The 17,652-nt window shown below is 51.1% G+C and overlaps 1 protein-coding gene across 2 annotated transcripts in view; it reads right to left on the reverse strand.

Annotated features, from left to right (window-relative positions):
* CPNE5 (copine 5) overlaps positions 1-17,652 on the reverse strand; it is a 173,078-nt gene that overhangs the window by 115,967 nt on the left and 39,459 nt on the right. The gene's annotated exons all lie outside the window — the stretch shown is intronic.

Consider the following 17,652-nt stretch of genomic DNA (forward strand, 5'->3'; position numbering starts at 1 on the left):
CTCCCTGCTCCCCCACACAGCTCCACCAGCGCCCCCCCACACAGCTCCCTGCTCCCCCACACAGCTCCACCAGCGCCCCTCCCCCCACAGCTCCCTGCTCCCCCACACAGCTCCACCAGCGCCCCTCCCTCCCACAGCTCCCTGCTCCCCCACACAGCTCCACCAGCGCCCCCACACACACAGCTCCCTGCTCCCCCACACAGCTCCACCAGCGCCCCTCCCTCCCACACCTCCTGCTCCCCCACACAGCTCCACCAGCGCCCCTCCCCCCACACACAGCTCCCTGCTCCCCCACACAGCTCCACCAGCGCCCCTCCCCCCACACACAGCTCCCTGCTCCCCCACACAGCTCCACCAGCACCCCCCCACACACAGCTCCCTGCTCCCCCACACAGCTCCACCAGCGCCCCCCCACACACAGCTCCCTGCTCCCCCACACAGTTCCACCAGCGCCCCCCCCACACACAGCTCCCTGCTCCCCCACACAGCTCCACCAGCGCCCCCCCACACACAGCTCCCTGCTCCCCCACACAGCTCCACCAGCGCCCCTCCCTCCCACACCTCCTGCTCCTCCACACAGCTCCACCAGCGCCCCTCCCCCCACACACAGCTCCCTGCTCCCCCACACAGCTCCACCAGCACCCCCCCACACACAGCTCCCTGCTCCCCCACACAGCTCCACCAGCGCCCCCCCACACACAGCTCCCTGCTCCCCCACACAGCTCCACCAGCGCCCCCACACACACAGCTCCCTGCTCCCCCACACAGCTCCACCAGCGCCCCCCCCACACACAGCTCCCTACTCCCCCACACAGCTCCACCAGCGCCCCTCCCCAACACACAGCTTCCCACCCGCAGCCCCGTTATACCAGCTCTGAGCTCACCCCCCACACACAGCTCCACCAATGCCCTTCACTGCCCACCCGCAGCCTCCTCCTCTCCTAGTTCGAACTACCGTTACTTCTCGTGGAATGAGGAGTAACGGTAGTTCGAACTAGGCTTCCTAGTTCGAACTACCTAGTTCATGCCCCGTGTAGCCGTGTGGCACAGGGTTCGAACGAGCGGGGATTTAAAAATGGCGGCTCCCCGCTTATGCAAATGAAGCCCGGGAAATTCAAATCCCGGGCTTCATTTGCAAGTGCGGTATGCCTACATTACCCCGCTAGTTCGAACTAGGAGGGTAGTGTAGACATACCCTGAGATGGATTGGTCCTGCTTTGGGCAGGAGGCTGGACTCGGTGATTCCTGAGATCTCTGCCTGCCCCAGGATTCTAAGATTCTAGAGAACTAATGGCCACCCCGTGGCCATTAGGAGGACAAGGCGACAGGCTAGAAATCCAGAAGGGAATGACCCTGGCCAGAGAGACTGCACAGGGCAGAAACTGGAGGGGCGGGGGGAGTGTTTCCTCCCCTGTTCAGAGTGTGAGGAAAGTAAGAAATCGGCCATCAACTCCCAAGCCAGAGAACGAAAGAGGTAGTGCAGGTCACCCACCGATCAGTGGCAATCTGCCACCCAACGAGAAAGCACCAGGGATTTCCTGTCAGGAGCCATTGCTTGCATGAAGCACCATCCTGCACAGCAGCATGGTAACAAATCCACAGCCACCCAGCCCAGCCATAGAAGCCCTTCCCAAAGAGCACAGGCCCTTCTTACTTGGCTTAAAGCACAATTACCCTCTATAGGTTGCAGTATAGGGCTTATGACACACAACAGAGAAGAATTGATTCCACTCACTAGAGGGATATGTGTGTACACGCGCTCCAGATATTTACACTATTTCAACTTTGCCAACACTTGCATCCCTTGTTCCACCAATAACGTGTTGAATTGTGCGGGGGAAATAAATATACGTGTTGCTTGTATACTGTCTCTTCCTCTAGAACTCAGTACAGCCAGGTAAGCCTGTGCCACGGATTAACTTCATCCTAGCGGCTTTTATTCTTTCATTGTGGGCTCATCATGTTCTCTCTATCAGCCAAGGAGCCTCTGTATTATCAGAAATATTTATACTCTGTTGATTGAAGACGATGCCAAACACAATATCCAATTAAGGTTCATTTTCATGGAATTGGAAGCGCTTGCCAGACAATTTGAACTTTATCAGCTGACTCATTCTCCAGAGACGTCTGTTCCACTTTGGGAACAACACAGCTCACTCACTAGTGGCTGCCACAGACATAAGCCAGCAGCAGTGGGACGCTGCTGACCTAGTGCCTGCTTTGCACAACTGCGGTCATGAGTTCAGGTGCTGGTAAAGGGAGGCAGTGAAGTGTAGTGGTTAGGGACAGCCCTAGGAGACAGGAAATGTTGACCTGCTGTGTAACCTGGGCACTGCCCCTGGCTATTCACCAGACTGTATGTGAGGGATACAGCCCACAGGGTGGGGCTGGGCTAGTATGAAGGAGTGCTACAGGCCCGGCACTCAGAGCGGAGACGGACTTGGTTCAGTTCCTTGCAGCCGTTCATTGGATCCCCGATCTCTCGCTGAAATTCAAGGGGCTTCCCTGGTGCGGCACCGTGTGGCTCACAGGGCTCTTGAATCTGTTCCTACAGAGGGTTGGGACAAAGGTAACAGAGGCACTGGAACAAACAATGCCCCACTCCCACGAGGGGGTGAGGCTAAATTAACCCTTGGCAAGTGCGTGGCCATCCTTAGCTGAAGGGTGGAGGTATCCGCAGAGTCTGAGGTGGGGGGAACCCCTCTGCAGAGGACCACACGCTGATGGGCATAGGTGAAGCAGGGGGCTCCTGGCCTTATGACTGCCCAGGGCGGACAGAGCACACACTGCTGAGCTGTTGATGGGTGGGCCCTAGAGATATCCCTTCCCTCTGCAGTGGAGACGTGCGCCAAACATACAGCCCGATGCTCTGCTGGTGTTACACGGACTTTCCCCAACGCAGCTACACCCATTTACCCAGGCTGGGGATCTGGGCCAATGACACCAGTGCAGCTCCAGCAGAGAAAACAAATCTCAGCTGTCTACACTGGCCCTTTTGCGCAAAAGTTTTTCAGAAAAAGACTTTTGCCCGAACGGGAGCAGCACAGTATTTCCGCAAAAGCACTGACAATCTTACAGGTGATCGTCAGTGCTTTTGCGGAAATTCAAGCAGCCAGTGTAGACAGCTGGCAAGTTTTTCCGCAAAAGCAGATGATTTTGGGGAAAAACTTGCCAGTCTAGACACAGCCAATGTGAAACCATTTTGGCAGAACCCAGTGGCTGTGTCTAGACTGGCAAGTTTTTCCACAAAAGCAGAAATTTGCCAACTGTCTACACTGGCTGCTTGAATTTCCGCAAGAACACTGACGATCTCATGTAAGAAATCAGTGCTTCTTGTGGAAATACTATGCTGCTCCCGTTCGGGTAAAAGTCCTTTTGCGCAAAGGGGCCAGTGTAGACAGCTCAGATTTGTTTTGCGCAAAAAAGCCCCGATGGCGAAAATGGCGATTGGGGCTTTTTTGCGGAAAAGCGTGTCTAGATTGACCACGGACGCTTTTCTGCAAAAAGTGCTTTTGCGCTAAAGCGTCCGTGCCAATCTAGACGCTCTTTTCCGCAAATGCTTTTAACGGAAAACTTTTCCGTTAAAAGCATTTGCGGAAAATCATGCCAGTCTAGACGTAGCCAGTGAGTGTCCTTTGATCACTTGAGGCATCCTCGCGTGGCCACATTTCGCCCACTGGCCATCAGAACGTCTGGTGTGTTCGACATATTGTCTGTGAGACACCCCCTTGGTGGGGCCCTGGAAACACAGCGGCTGTTGTTACCACTTGGCAGCACTGCCCCATGTCTGTGTGTCTGTTCCCTTTCACTCTCCTGGGAGCCTCCCTGTGCCATCCCTACCCCCATTCCCCTCTAGCAGGCAGGCCCCGTGGCCCAGAGGGGTTGCCAATATTTTCACAAAGAAGGAGATTGGTGGGGGTGAGGCAAAGTGCTCAGCCTCCCTTGGGTACCTGCGAGCACCTGGCCGAGAACACAACTCCAGTCACCGATGCTGAGTGGCAGCGGGTGGGGCCCGGGAGTTCTGGATGCTGTTCCTGGCTCTCCCTTGCTCTGCTGCAGAACCCAAGCCCAGAGGCCAGGTCCCTGATCCAGAGCGTTCTGGGTCGCTTGGTAAGCTAGGCACAAGCAAACACTGTGTTTTAACGCTGCCAAATGTAAACATCCCCATCCCGGATCAAAGTCTGCAGCGAAGGGGAGGATGTCCTGGGAAGCAGGGACTCAAACTTGAGGAGGGGGGATGGACAATCAGCTGGACACAAGCTCCCAGAGCGGAGCAGGGACCAAAAAAACCAAATCTTCATGGGGAGCAGAGGGGTTCTTTCCCTCTGCACGTGGCACTGGGACGACGGTGCTGGGATCTGGTGCCCACAATGCAGGAAGGAGGGTGATAAATTGGGGAGGGGTCAGCGAAGAGGCCCAGGAATGATCAAAGGGTTGGGAACCCTGCCTGAGTGAGAGACTCGAAAGCTTCATCTCTTGAGCTAACGAAGAGGAGATTGAGGTCACTATCGGTAAGTTCCTGGCGGGGCTTGTCATTCAAGCAGAGGACGGTTGAACATGATCCAGTGGTGGGAGCTGAAGCTATGAAAATTCAGACAGATAATAAGGGGCAATTTTTTAAGAGGAAGGGTAATTGGCTGCTGGAAGGATTTCCTTAGGGTCGTGGGAGATTCCCCGCCACAGCAAAGCTGTCAATCAGGGTGGGGTGTATTCCTAAACATTTGCTCAGAGGATTATGTGGGGGCAGCTCTGGACTGTACTATGTAGGGGGTCACCATGGTGCCAGCTGGCGTTGGCAAGTATGTAAGTCTCTCTCTGTCTGCCATTCTCCTGCAGCCTGCTCGCTCCTTGGGGCTGGGCTATCCCACCAAGTCAGCAGTGCAACTGGCTACTGGGCAGCACGGTGGGCATTGCAATAGTGCTCGGAGGCCACAGACAGGGCTTAGCTAGAGGAAATTTGCCGACTCAGCTAGAATCACATGGGTAAGTCTCCGCCGAAGAAGCACGTCTGCACAGAGTTACACTGGCAAAGCTGTGACCATAAATTTCCCCGTCAACGAGCCCTAAGGCACAATGACCTGAGAGAGGTCGGGGAAGATCCCAGCTAAACGCAAGACCCTTCGATCCAGCATTGGCTTGGCTCCAGTTAATCGTTGTAGGAGACACAATGGGGTGGGGCAGGGAAGCTCCTCCTCCTAGTATGAGTGGAGCAAGACAAACTTTTTCACCTGAAACTTTTGGTCACCAAAAACAGGTCGAGCAAAGCGGGTTGTAAATTTGTCCTGATTCCACCAAATTGTTTCATTTGAAAAAGCAAATCAAGAGACAACACGGTTACACTTTGTGAGTCAGATCAACGCTCATTTCATAATTCTCTGCAATTTTCCTTTCAAAACATCTCAACGCACATGTTCCGCTCCAAACAACTATTTTTCTTACTGCCTGGCTCGTTGAAATGTTCACCCATTTTCATTATCTCAGCCCCCAGCAATTGTTTTTCTACTTTTCAAGGCGGACAGCAACCTGAAAAATCCATTTTTTGCCCAACTCTAATTGTGATCAATTTAGCGTGACATGGGCTTCTGCTCTGCAGGGGCCTTGCACTCAGCGCAAACAAAATGAACTCAGCAAAATCTGTTCTCATCATTGTTTAGAAATCCCAAAGGTTATTCTTGCTCTCTCATCAAAGTACCCCCTTCTTACGCACTCCAGCATGGCAGCAATTAACCAGAAGCATCATTGCACCAGTGATGGGAAGCCTGTGAAACAAACAACCATACTGACAGTAGCTGCCTTTGCTTTCTGAGGTACAATTTCTTGGACCAGATTCTCAGCTGCTGTAAAATCCAGGTACCTCTGCTGGAGTCAATGAACCTAGGCCAGTTGCTCCCAGGTGAGGATCTGGACCAATGTGCATGGGCCCTGGGCTGAAGTTGCTTTGTAAAGATACCAGACAGCACGAGAACGAGTATGGCGTATAAACAAACAGATGGGTGAGTGGATGGCTGGGAGGGTACATCCAGGAAGGGATGGATGGTTGGATGGAGGTACGGTGGAGAGATGGAGGATATGTCCAGGAAGGGAAGGATGGAGAGATGGATGGGTGTGGGGGATGGCGGAGAGATGGACGGCTGGGAGAGTGCATATAGGAAGAGATGGATGGGTGCATCAGACTCATAGAATACTGGAACTGGAATCTCCCACCCACAAACCCTAATTAGCCAGGGGGGAGGGGAATGCATGAAATCTAGAGAGAACCACCAGCTGTTTTGAACCCTCTAGGTGCCATGCGCTCTTGGTGGCAGGAGGAGACTTCACATGCTCGCCCTGCCCCCAGGCCAATCAGGACCTGGAGGTGGGGCAGCACATGAAGTCTTTACCCCCTGTTCTGCCTGGGGCATGTGACATCTAGAGAAAACTGCCAGCTGTTCTGAACAGCTCTCAGTTCCCTCTGGTGCTGCACTCCCCTGGAGGGGGAAGGAGACTTCACACACTCCCTCCAGCCCCAGGTCTCGATTGGTCTGGGGGCAGGGCAGCCGCAGGCTAAGGAATTCGGGTGCAGGAGAGCCTGTGAGATCGGGGAGGGAGTTTGAGTGAGGGAGGCAGTTGTGACCTGGGGCACAGGATTGGGGTGAAGGGGATTACAGTGCAGGGATTGGGGTTGTGACCTAGAGCAGGAGGGGGCAGCGACCTAGGGCAGGGTACTGGGGTGCAGGAGGTTTGGGTTGCGACCTAGGTCAGGAGCAGATTGTGATCTGGGGCAGGGGATTGGGGGGCAGGTCTGGGAGGGGGTATGGGCTCAGGAGGGGGCAGAGGGTTTGGGTTATGTGGGGCAGCAGGACAGAAGTGGGGAAGGCAGAACTGTGAGCAGGGAGGAGGAAGGGGCTGAGGTGCCAGAGGCAGGCTCTGGCTGGGAGACTTACCAGTGAGACTCCTGGCCAGCAGCCCAGCACATTTCTCAGGAGCCGCCCCCGCCCCCGCCCCCGCCCCCGCCCCCGCACAGGCTGCAGGGGCCAGGTGCTCTGTGAATAAGAGCCTGAGGGGAAGAGCGAGGGGTGCTTCGCACACTGCCTGGTCTTCAAACTAGCAGCTCCCATTGGCCAAAAAGCAGCCAATGGGATTGTGCTGGGGGCGGGAGCAGCACGTGAAGCACCCCTCCCCACTCCTGCTGCTCATAGTTTGTGGAACACAAAGAGCCCAGCAGCTGCTTTTCTAAGCGGTGTGTGGGGGCAGGGCAAGCAGGGGAGTCTGCCAGAGGCTCCCTGCTACATCCGTGGCTTGGCAGGATGGATCCAGTCCTCAGGTGTTTTCCCAGCCTGAACTAGATCATCCCTGACAGGTGTCTGTCCAACCTGCTCTTAACTATCTCCAATGATGGAGATTCCACAACCTCCCTAGGCAACTTATTCCAGTGTTTAACTACTCTGACAGTTAGGAATTTTTTCCTGATGTCCAACCTAAACCTCCCTTGTTGCAGTTAAGCCCATTGCTTCTTGTCCTATCCTCAGAGGCCAAGGAGAACTTTTCTCCCTCCTCCTTATAACACCCTTTTAGGTACTTGAAAGCTATTATGTCCCCTCTCAGTCTTCTCTCTTCCAAACTAATCAAGCCCAATTTTATTAGTCTTCCCTGATAGCTCATTTTTTCTAGACCTTTAATCATTTTTGTTATTCTTCTCCGGACCTTCTCCAATTTTTCCACATCTTCCTTGAAATGAGGTGCCCAGAAATGGACACAATATTTCAATTGAGGCCTAATCAGCGCAGACTGGAATGGTAGGGATGTTAAAAAATGTGTATTTGTGTAACCGCTAAAGTGTTTACACACAGTGAGGGCAGGCAGCTCTGTGGGAGCCAGTACGCGCAGGGAGCCAGCTTTCAAACTGGATCCCCATGGGCACCAGCTCCTGCCTCCCCCCTAGCTTGCTACCTCTGATACAGAGGCAAAAAGGCGAGGGTACGTGCAACTGCTAAGGTTAACCGATAAGCCTGGACTTATCAGTTAATTGTGTAAACAAATACACGCTATAGAGCAGAAGAATGACTTCTCGTGTCTTTCTCACAACACTCCTGTTAATGTAGCCCAGAATCATGTTTGCTTTTTTTGCAACAGTGTCACACTGTTGACTCATTTAGCTTGTGATCGGCTATGACCCCTAGATCCCTTTCTGCAGGACTTCTTCCTAGACAATCACTTCCCATTCTGTATGTGTGAAACTGATTGTTCCTTCCTAAATGCAGTACTTTGCATTTGCCCTTATTCAGCTTCATCCTATTTACCACTCCAGTTTGTCCAGATCATTTTGAATTATGACACAGTCCTCCAAAGCTCTTGCAACCCCTCCCAGCTTGGTATCATCTGCACACTTTATAAGCGTCCTCGCTACATCATTATTTACATTATTGATGAAGATATTGAACAGAACCGGTCCCAAAACTGACCCCTACAGAACCCCACTTGTTATGCCCTTCAAGCATGACTGTGAACCACTGACAACTGCTTTCTGAGAATGCTTATACTGCAGAAAGGTATCAAAGGGTCATGCACTCACCTTGTATTATCCCCATCTACGTTGTATTTCCCTAGTTTATTGATGAAAAGTAATGTGAGATCATATCAAATGCTTTACTTAAGTCTAGGTATACCACATCTACTGCTTCCCCCTTATCTACAAAGCTTGTTATCCTATCAAAGAAAGCTAGCCAATTGGTTCAATACGATTTGTTCTTTACAAATCCATGCTGACTGTTACCTATCACCTTATTAGCTAGCTAGATTGTCAGAACCAATGGGTAGTAATCAATGGCTCGATGTTCGGTTGGTGGTTGGTTTCAAGTGGAATGCCCCAAAGATCGGCTCTAGGGCTGGTTTTGTCCAACATCTTTATTAATGACTTGGATGAGGGGATGGATTGCTCCTTCAGCAAGTTCCCAGATGACACTAAGCAAGGGGGAGAGATAGATACATTTGCTGGCAGGGATAGGGTCCAGTGTGACCTAGACAAATTAGAGGTTTGGGTCAAAAGAAATCTGATGAGGTTCAACAAGGACAAGTGCAGAGTCCTGCACCTAGGATGGAAGAATCCCAAACATTGTTACAGGCTGGGAACCAACTGGCTAAGTAGCAGTTCTGCAGAAAAGGACCTGGGGGTTACAGTGGATGAGGAGCTGGATATGAGTCAACAGTGAGTCCTTGTAGCCAAGAAGGTTAATGGAATATTAGGTTGCATTAGGAGGAGCATTGCCAGCAGATCTAGGGAAGTGATTATTCCCCTTTATTCGGCACTGGTGATGCCACATCTGGAGTACAGCATCCAGTTCTGGGCCCCCCACTACAAAAAGGATGTGGATGCATTGGAGAGGGTCCAGCTGAGGGCAACCAAAATAATTAGGGGGCTGGAGCACATGACCTATGAGGAGAGAATCAGGGATTTGGGCTTATTTAGTCTGCAAAAGAGAAGAGTGAGGGGGGATTTGAGAGCAGCCTTCAACTTCCCAAAGAGAGGTTCCAAAGACACTGGAGAGAGGCTGTTCTCAGAAGTGACAGATGGCAGAATGAGGAACCATAGTCTCAAGTTACAGTAGGGGAGGTCTATGTTGGATATCAGGTAAAACTATTTCCTAAGGAGGATGGTGAAGCACTGGGATGGGTTCCCTAGGGAGGTGGTGGACTCTCCATCTCTAGAAGTTTTTTAGTTCTGGCTTGACAAAGCCCTGGCTGGGATGACTGAGTTGGGGTTGGTCCTGCTTTGGGCAGGAGGCTGGACTCGATGACTCTTGAGATCTCTTCCAGCCCTAGAATTTTAGGATTCTATGAGTGTAACAGGGTAGATAGGTCTAATTAGGTTCATGTCACAACCCAGCCCCCAAACGATTATACATGTGACTCTTCGGTGTTATCTGTAACAGGGGGATCTGTGATGGGGAGGTGTATAACTCTGAACGGTTGCCTGTGTGTAACCTAATGTGTTCCAACACTGCCACCTTTTAAGTGAATGCTGTTCCTGTGGGCTCAGAAGAGGGTGGCCCCATTTTGGTGTCAAGACTGGCTATGGGAGTGGCACTGGGAAATTCAGAGAGAGTATAAAAGTCAATGGTAAAAGTTATTTTGGGCAAATTAAAGCCTCTGACATCACCCTTATTAAAGCAGATCTCGTCAAAGAGGGAGATTACTTGTCAGATCAGAGTGTGACTATTATAATCCTCTGCCATGAGTGGGCCTCGATCCACCTAGCGCGCAATGGTGCTAAACAGGAAGTTATAGCTGTGGCACAGAGGTTATTGCCTAAGGGTCTTTTGAATGGGGAGGACACTAAAGCTGTGTTCAGTCAAATTAGTGTCAGGAACCAGGCACAGGAAAGGAATGATCCTAAGCCTGTGTCTGTTAAGGGCAGTAATTTGGCAATGGAGGGTTTCTCTAGATGTTTGTCTGGGGAAGAGAGCTCTCTGTGCACAAACGCAGAACATTTATGAAAGAAGTTTCTTAATGACTGTTTAATGTCTCAGAAGTGAATCTGGAATTACATCAAGCACTAATAAGGAAAATGTTTCTCTAGAGCAGATTAAAGATGATGGTCAGGTTGAAACTTATTTCCTAGTTGAGAAAAGAATAAAGTTTGTGAGGGTGAGGGATTGTGGGCAAGTGAAGTCTTTCAAAGTGAACTTGAACAAGGTAAAAATGATTCGTTTGAGGTAGCTCAGTGTGCAATTTATCTGCTGGGCTAAGCAATTTGTCCATGGAGGAAAATGCCTCAATTTCCAGGAGTGTCTCTGATATTGGCCATCGGTGCTAGAACAAAGGAGAGGTGTCTTACCCATTACCAAGATATCTTCCCCAATTATCACCTCTAATACCATTAGCTCACAAACATCCCACTCTCCCCACCTCTAATATCATCAATTCACAGACACTTACCTTCCTTCCTCCCCCCCGCCCCCGCATCCTCCTCCTGTTCTGAAATGTGATTTGTCCTTTTCATATGTGTTCATTTTTTTTTAATTGTATCCTTTGGTATATATGGTTGTGACTATTTTCTTCCACTATTTGATCTGAGGAAGTGGGTCTGACCCACGAAAGCTCATCACCTAATAAACCATCTTGTTAGTCTTTAAAGTGCTACATTGTCCTGCATTTTGCTTCAGCTACCCCAGACTAACACGGCTACATTTCTATCTCCAATTGTTTGTCTGTGTTAAACTGCAGCAGCAGGCATGTGGCAGAAAAGTTTCTTTCCAGTTCTTTGTCTGTGGAGCAGGCAGAAGATGCTTCTCAGCCCATGATGGTTGAGGACAACACATCTGTCTCAGAGGTGGTTCTGGATACAACTCAAGCCTAGGAAGAGAATGGTCACTAAGTGGATGACACTAAGCTAGGGGGAGAGGTAGATACGCTGGAGGACAGGGATAGAATCCAGAGTGACTTAGACAAATTGGAGGATTGGGCCACAAGGTTCAACAAGGACAAGTGCAGAGTCCTGCCCTTGGGACGGAAGAATCCCAAGCATGGTTACAGGCTGGGGGCCGACTGGCTAAGTAGCAGAAAAGGACCTGGGGATTAAAATGGATGAGAAGCTGGACATGAGTCAACAGTGAGCCCTTGTAGCCAAGAAGGCTAATGGCATATTAGGTTGCATTAAGAGGAGCATTGCCAGCAGATCCAGAGATGTCATTATTCCCCTTTATTCGGCTCTGGTGAGGCCGCATCTGGAGTATTGTGTCCAGTTCTGGGCCCCCCACTACAAAAAGGATGTGGACGCATTGGAGAGGGTCCAGCGGAGAGCGACCAAAATGATTAGGAGGCTGGCGCTTATGACCTACAAGGAAAGGCTGAGGGACTTGGGTCTATTTAGTCTGCAGAAGAGAAGAGTGGGGGGGATTTGAGAGCAGCCTTCAACTTCCTGAAGGGAGATTCCAAAGAGGCTGGAGAGAGGCTGTTCTCAGTAGTGACAGATGGCAGAACAAGGAGCAATGGTCTCAAGTTGTGGTGGGAGAGGTCCAGGTTGGATATTAGGAAAAACTATTTCCCTAGGAGGGTGGTGAAGCACTGGAATGGGTTATCTAGGGAAGTGGTGGAGTCTCCATCCCTAGAGGTGTTTAAATCTTGGCTTGACAAAGCCCTGGCTGGGTTGATTTAATTGGGATTGGTCCTGCCTAGGGCAGGGGGCTGGACTTGATGGCTCTCTGAGGTCTCTTCCAGCTCTATGGTCCTAAGCTGAGAGACTGACACTAACTAGGTTGCATCCACTTGGTGTCATGACAGAACCCCAGAGACCAAACAGTTCTGGTGCTTGTATTTTGCCAGTTGCTGGTGCGTTGCTGGGTACGAATGTAGCAGCTGTCAGGGTGATACAAGGAGAGCAGAAAGGAGATTTAATTGTGGTACCTGCTGACAATGTGGAAACTCGTAACAAGGAGGAAATGATTCCTACCTTAGTGCATGTTGAGTCTGGTAACTTGAAGGGTGTCTGTAAGGGAAGCTGTAAAGGGAAGGGGAGTGCTGACCTTTTACCTAGCAAGTCTATCTATCTGTTTGCCAGACAGGGGGTGTGATGTAGCTGGGGTGCTGTCTGTCTTGTAACCCAGGGTTCCCACCTGGCCGTGTTGCTATGTGCGATTCCCAGTGACTCACTCCACATGTGTATTGGCCATAGACACCAAAGTCCCAGCCTGAGCAGATAAGAAGGCAGAGGGAGACAAAAGAAGAGAGGCAGGAACTGTCCCCAGGCTGGGGGGTAGGGCCGGGGAGCTGGGTTAGTCTGGGCTAGGTTGAGTGATGATGCTTGAGACCCAGGAAAGGGGGGTTCAAGGCCCCCGCTCCAGAGGAATAAGGCTGCCTGCTCTCAGTGTGTGCGCTAACACCAATTCTAGGCCACTATCTCTCTGAGAAGCAATAAACCCTTCTACTCTACTGGCTGGTGGAGTCACACTGGCTGCAGATGGGGGTGCAGGGTCGGGGGCTCCCTGATGTGTTGTCACAGGGGGTTGTATGAAAATCGCTTGAGGGGCCAGGGATGAGTCTGTTCATAAGGGGAACTCAGGAGGAGCTGGCTGTGGCTCAGCAGAGCGATGTTTCTGTAGTGCCAGGTGAAGGGGAATTACCTAAACAAGCTCCGTCCTACGGAAAGGAATCTGCACAGCAATTTCTGCAAGCAGTCTGCTTACCTGAAGGATGTGGGAGTGATTACGTTAAGGGAGATGGGGATGAATTTCTGTCTGTCAAAGGCAGCAGTTTGTTGGTGGAGAGATTTGTTTTGGTTCCTAACAGCTAGAATGTTTCTGTTAAAAATGACTCCACTGACTTTGCCTGGGAAAGATCCAGCGTGGACAGATTTGAGCTGGTTTCAGATGGAGTGGAAATGGTCAGGGAATTTAAACAGCCCTGTGGTGACCACGTGGCTGTGTTCGACCAGCTTACGGGGAATGCAGTGTTGGAACAGGAATGTCTCCACGTTGATTCTGTGGGGGTACATCTGTACTGCACACTTATCGGATCTATCGTAGCGCAATGCCTGTGACTCTGTAATGGTGTAACGCTTGGTGTTGCCTCTGTAACGTCCTTCGCCTCCCACCATGGTGCTTGGTGACTTCTGCGCTGCTCAGCCGGGCCGCCACGGGGGAGCCCAAACAGCCGCTTGCGCCGTTTGCCCCCCGCAACGGCCAGGCTGAGCGGCGCAGAAGTCAACCGGGCACCGTGGTGGAAGGGGAAGACGGGCGGGGCAGTGACATACATGGCCAGGGGGCGGGGCCTGGCTGTGTACGTCACCGCCCCGCCCCCCTTCGCCTCCCGCAGTGGTGCTTGGCTTACTTCTGCGCTGCTGAGCCGGGCCACCGTGCGAGAGCAAGTGGCGCAAGTGACTGTTTGGGCTCCGCGGTCCCCCAAGTGAGAGGCAGGAGGGGGAGAAGAGAAAGAGAGAGACGGAGAGAGAGGCAGGAGGCAGAGGAGACCTGAGAGAGAGAGAGAGAGAGACGGAGCAAGAGACCGGAGGCTCAGGAGAGAAGACTGATGTGGAGAAGAGACCTGAAAATCCCGTCCTATGACAGGCTAATAGGCTAGTTTTGAAATAAGCTAGTCTGGAAAAAATACTCCAAAATACAGGCAGTCCCTGGGTTACGTGGATCCGACTGTCGGATCCCTAGTTAAGAACGGGGTGAGGGAACCCCGCACTAGCTGCGCCCCCCCCGCCAGCAGACTGCCGAGATGCGCCGCGGCAGTCCCGCCACCCGCCACCCGCATCCTCCGCGGCAAGAAAAGCTGCTCTGTGTCTCCCTGGCTTTTCTTGCCAACGCCTGGGGTAGAGCAGCTGGGGGGCTGCCGGGTTGGTCCCACAGCGCCGAGGTGCGGCGCTACTGGACCAACCCGGCAGCACCCCAGCTGCTCTGCCCCAGGCGTCCCCAAGTCAGCCGCTGCTGAAACTGACCAGCGCTGACTACAGGAAGCCTGAGGCAGAGCTGCTCTGCCCCGGGCTTCCTGGAATCAGCCGCTGATCAGTTTCAGCAGCAGCTGACTTGGGGACACCTGGGGTAGAGCAGCTGCGGTGCTGCCGGGTTGGTCCCGCCACGCCAAGGATCGGCCAACCAGACCAACCCCGCAGCACTCCAGCTGCTCTGCCCCAGGCGTGTCCGATTCAGCCGCTGCTGGTCAGTTTCAGCAGCGGCTGACTTGGGGACACCTGGGGTAGAGCAGCTGCGGTGCTGCCGGGTTGGTCCCGCCACGCCAAGGATCGGCCAACCAGACCAACCCCGCAGCACTCCAGCTGCTCTGCCCCAGGCGTGTCCGATTCAGCCGCTGCTGGTCAGTTTCAGCAGCGGCTGACTTGGGGACACCTGGGGTAGAGCAGCTGCGGTGCTGCCGGGTTGGTCCCGCCACGCCAAGGATCGGCCAACCAGACCAACCCCGCAGCACTCCAGCTGCTCTGCCCCAGGCGTGTCCGATTCAGCCGCTGCTGGTCAGTTTCAGCAGCGGCTGACTTGGGGACACCTGGGGTAGAGCAGCTGCGGTGCTGCTGGGTTGGTCCCTGCAGCGCCGAGGTGCGGCGCTGCGGGGACCTACCCGGCAGCGCCCCAGCTGCTCTGTCCCAGGCGTCCAGATTCAGCCGCTGTTGAAACTGACCAGTTTCAGTGAATCGGGGACACCTGGGGTACAATATGTACCAGTTCCGACTTACATACAAATTCAACTTAAGAACAAACCTACAGTCCCTATCTTGTACATAAGCCTGTAGCTTATTTCGAAACTGCACATCTACACTACAGGGAAGCCTCAAAATTAGTCCGAAGCAGGCTCCCCTATTGTGGACGTGCTATTTTTAGAGCCCCAGGAGGCATTGGGGAGTAATTAGTTTGAATGGCCCTGGGGAGGAGATATTTCAAAACAAAGCAGTCCACACTACAGCTATTTCAAAACAGCTATCTTGGAATAGGCATTATTCCTCATGGAATGAGATTTACAGAAGTCAGAATAAGCCGTCTGTTATTTCGAAATAAATTGGAAATAACAGAATTGCTATGTAGATGCTCACATTATTATTTCGAAATAACCGTGCTGTGTGGATGCACCCTAAAGGAGCAGTATGTGTCTCAGGGTCCGAAGGCAGACTGGGTTGCTGAGTGTGCAGAGCAGAACAGCTGTGCAGTTAATGTCTCAAGAATGCAGGGAGATGACAGGTCCCATCTCTCGACACTCTGGATAAGTCTTGAAACTTGGTGGAATGAGGACACCAGAGTACCAAATATATCGGAAGGACAGGCCGTGCTGGTGGAGGAGTGGCACTGTATGTGAAAAAAAATGTAGAAGTAAAAATCTTAAATGAACCAAAATGTTCCATAGAATCTCTATGGGTGGTAATTCCATGTTCTAATAATAAGAATATAGCAGTAGGGGTATATTATCCACCACCTGATCAGGACAGTGATAGTGATTATGAAATGCTAAGGGAGATCAGAGAGGCTATCAAAATACAAAACTCAATAATTGTAGGGGATTTCAACTATCCCCATAATGACGGTACACTGGGTCACCTCAGAAGGGATGCAGAGCTAAAATTTCTTGATACCTTAAATGACTGCTTCTTGGAGCAGCAGGTTCTGGAACCCACAAGGGGAGAGGCAATTCTTGATTTAGTCCTGAGTGGAGCACAGGATCTGGTCCAAGAGGAAAATATAATTGGTTTGCTTGGAAATGGTGACCATAATGTAATAAAATTTAATTTCCCAGTGGTGGGAAAAACACCTCAGCAGCCCAGCACTGTGGCATTTAATTTCAGAAAAGGGAACTATACAAAAATGAGGAGGTTAGTTAAACAGAAATTAAAAGGTACAGTGACAAAAGTAAAATCCCTGAAAGCTTCATGGAAACTTTTCAAAGACACCATAGTAGAGACCCAACTTAAATGTATACCCCAAATTAAAAAACACAGTAAGAGAACCAAAAAAGTGCCACCATGGCTTAACAACCAAGTAAAAGAAGCAGTGAGAGATAAAAAGGCATTGTTTAAAAAGTGGAAATTAAATCCTAGTGAGGAAAATAGAAAGGAGCATAAACTTTGTCAAATTAAGTGTAAAAATGTAATAAAAAAAAGCCAAAAAGGAATTTGAAGAACAGCTAGCCAAAAACTCAAAAAGTAATAGCAAAATGTTTTTTAAGTATGTCACAAGCAGGAAGCTGCTAAACAAACAGTGGGGCTTCTGGATGATCAAGATGCCAAAGAACAACTCAAAGACAAAGAAACTAAATGAATTCTTTGCTTCAGTTTTTATGGCTGAGGATGTTAGGGAGATTCCCAAACTTGAGCCATTCTTTTTAGGTAACAAATCTGTGGAATTGTCCCAGATTGAGGTGTCATTAGAGGAGGTTTTGGAACAAATGAGTAACTAGTGACCAGGACCAGATGGCATTCACCCAAGCGTTCAAAGAACTCAAATGGGAACCTGTGGAACTACTAACTGTGGTTTGTAACCCATCCTTTAAATCAGCTTCTGTACCGAATGACTGGAAGATAGCTAACATGATGCCAATATTTAAAAAGGGCTCCAGAGGTGATCCTGGCAATTACAGACCAGTAAGTCTAACATCAAGTCCAGCCCCCTGCTCAAAGCAGGACCAACCCCACCCCTCTGTCTTATTCTCTATCCCTTTTTTAATGATCCCTAACATTGTGTTAGGACCAACCCCAGCTAAATCAACCCAGCCAGGGCTTTATCAAGCCGAGACTTAAAAACCTCTAGGGATGGAGATTCCACCCCCTCCCTAGGGAACCCAGCCCAGGGCTTTACCACCCTTCTAGGGAAACAGATTTTCCTAATATCCAACATAGACCTTCCACATTGTAACCTGAGCCCATTGCTCCTAGTTCTGCATCCGTCACTACTGAGAACAGCCTCTCTCCATCCTCTTTGGAACCTCCCTTCAGGAAGTTGAAGGCTGCTCTCAAATCCCCCCTCACTCTTCTCTTCTGCAGACTAAACAAACCCAAATCCCTCAGCCTCTCCTCGTAGGTCATGTGCTCCAGGAGCACCTTTGCTAAGGACAGAGGGACCAGAAGGATTCACGGACTCATCCTAACACAGGATGTACTCCAGAGACTTTTAAGCTAGCAGTTTGTAACATCTCTGCTAAGAGCCTGCATCAAGAACTTGGGGACTGATAAGTATCAGA

Source organism: Pelodiscus sinensis, chromosome 27, assembly GCF_049634645.1.
Source record: "Pelodiscus sinensis isolate JC-2024 chromosome 27, ASM4963464v1, whole genome shotgun sequence".
Lineage (NCBI taxonomy): Eukaryota > Metazoa > Chordata > Testudines > Trionychidae > Pelodiscus > Pelodiscus sinensis.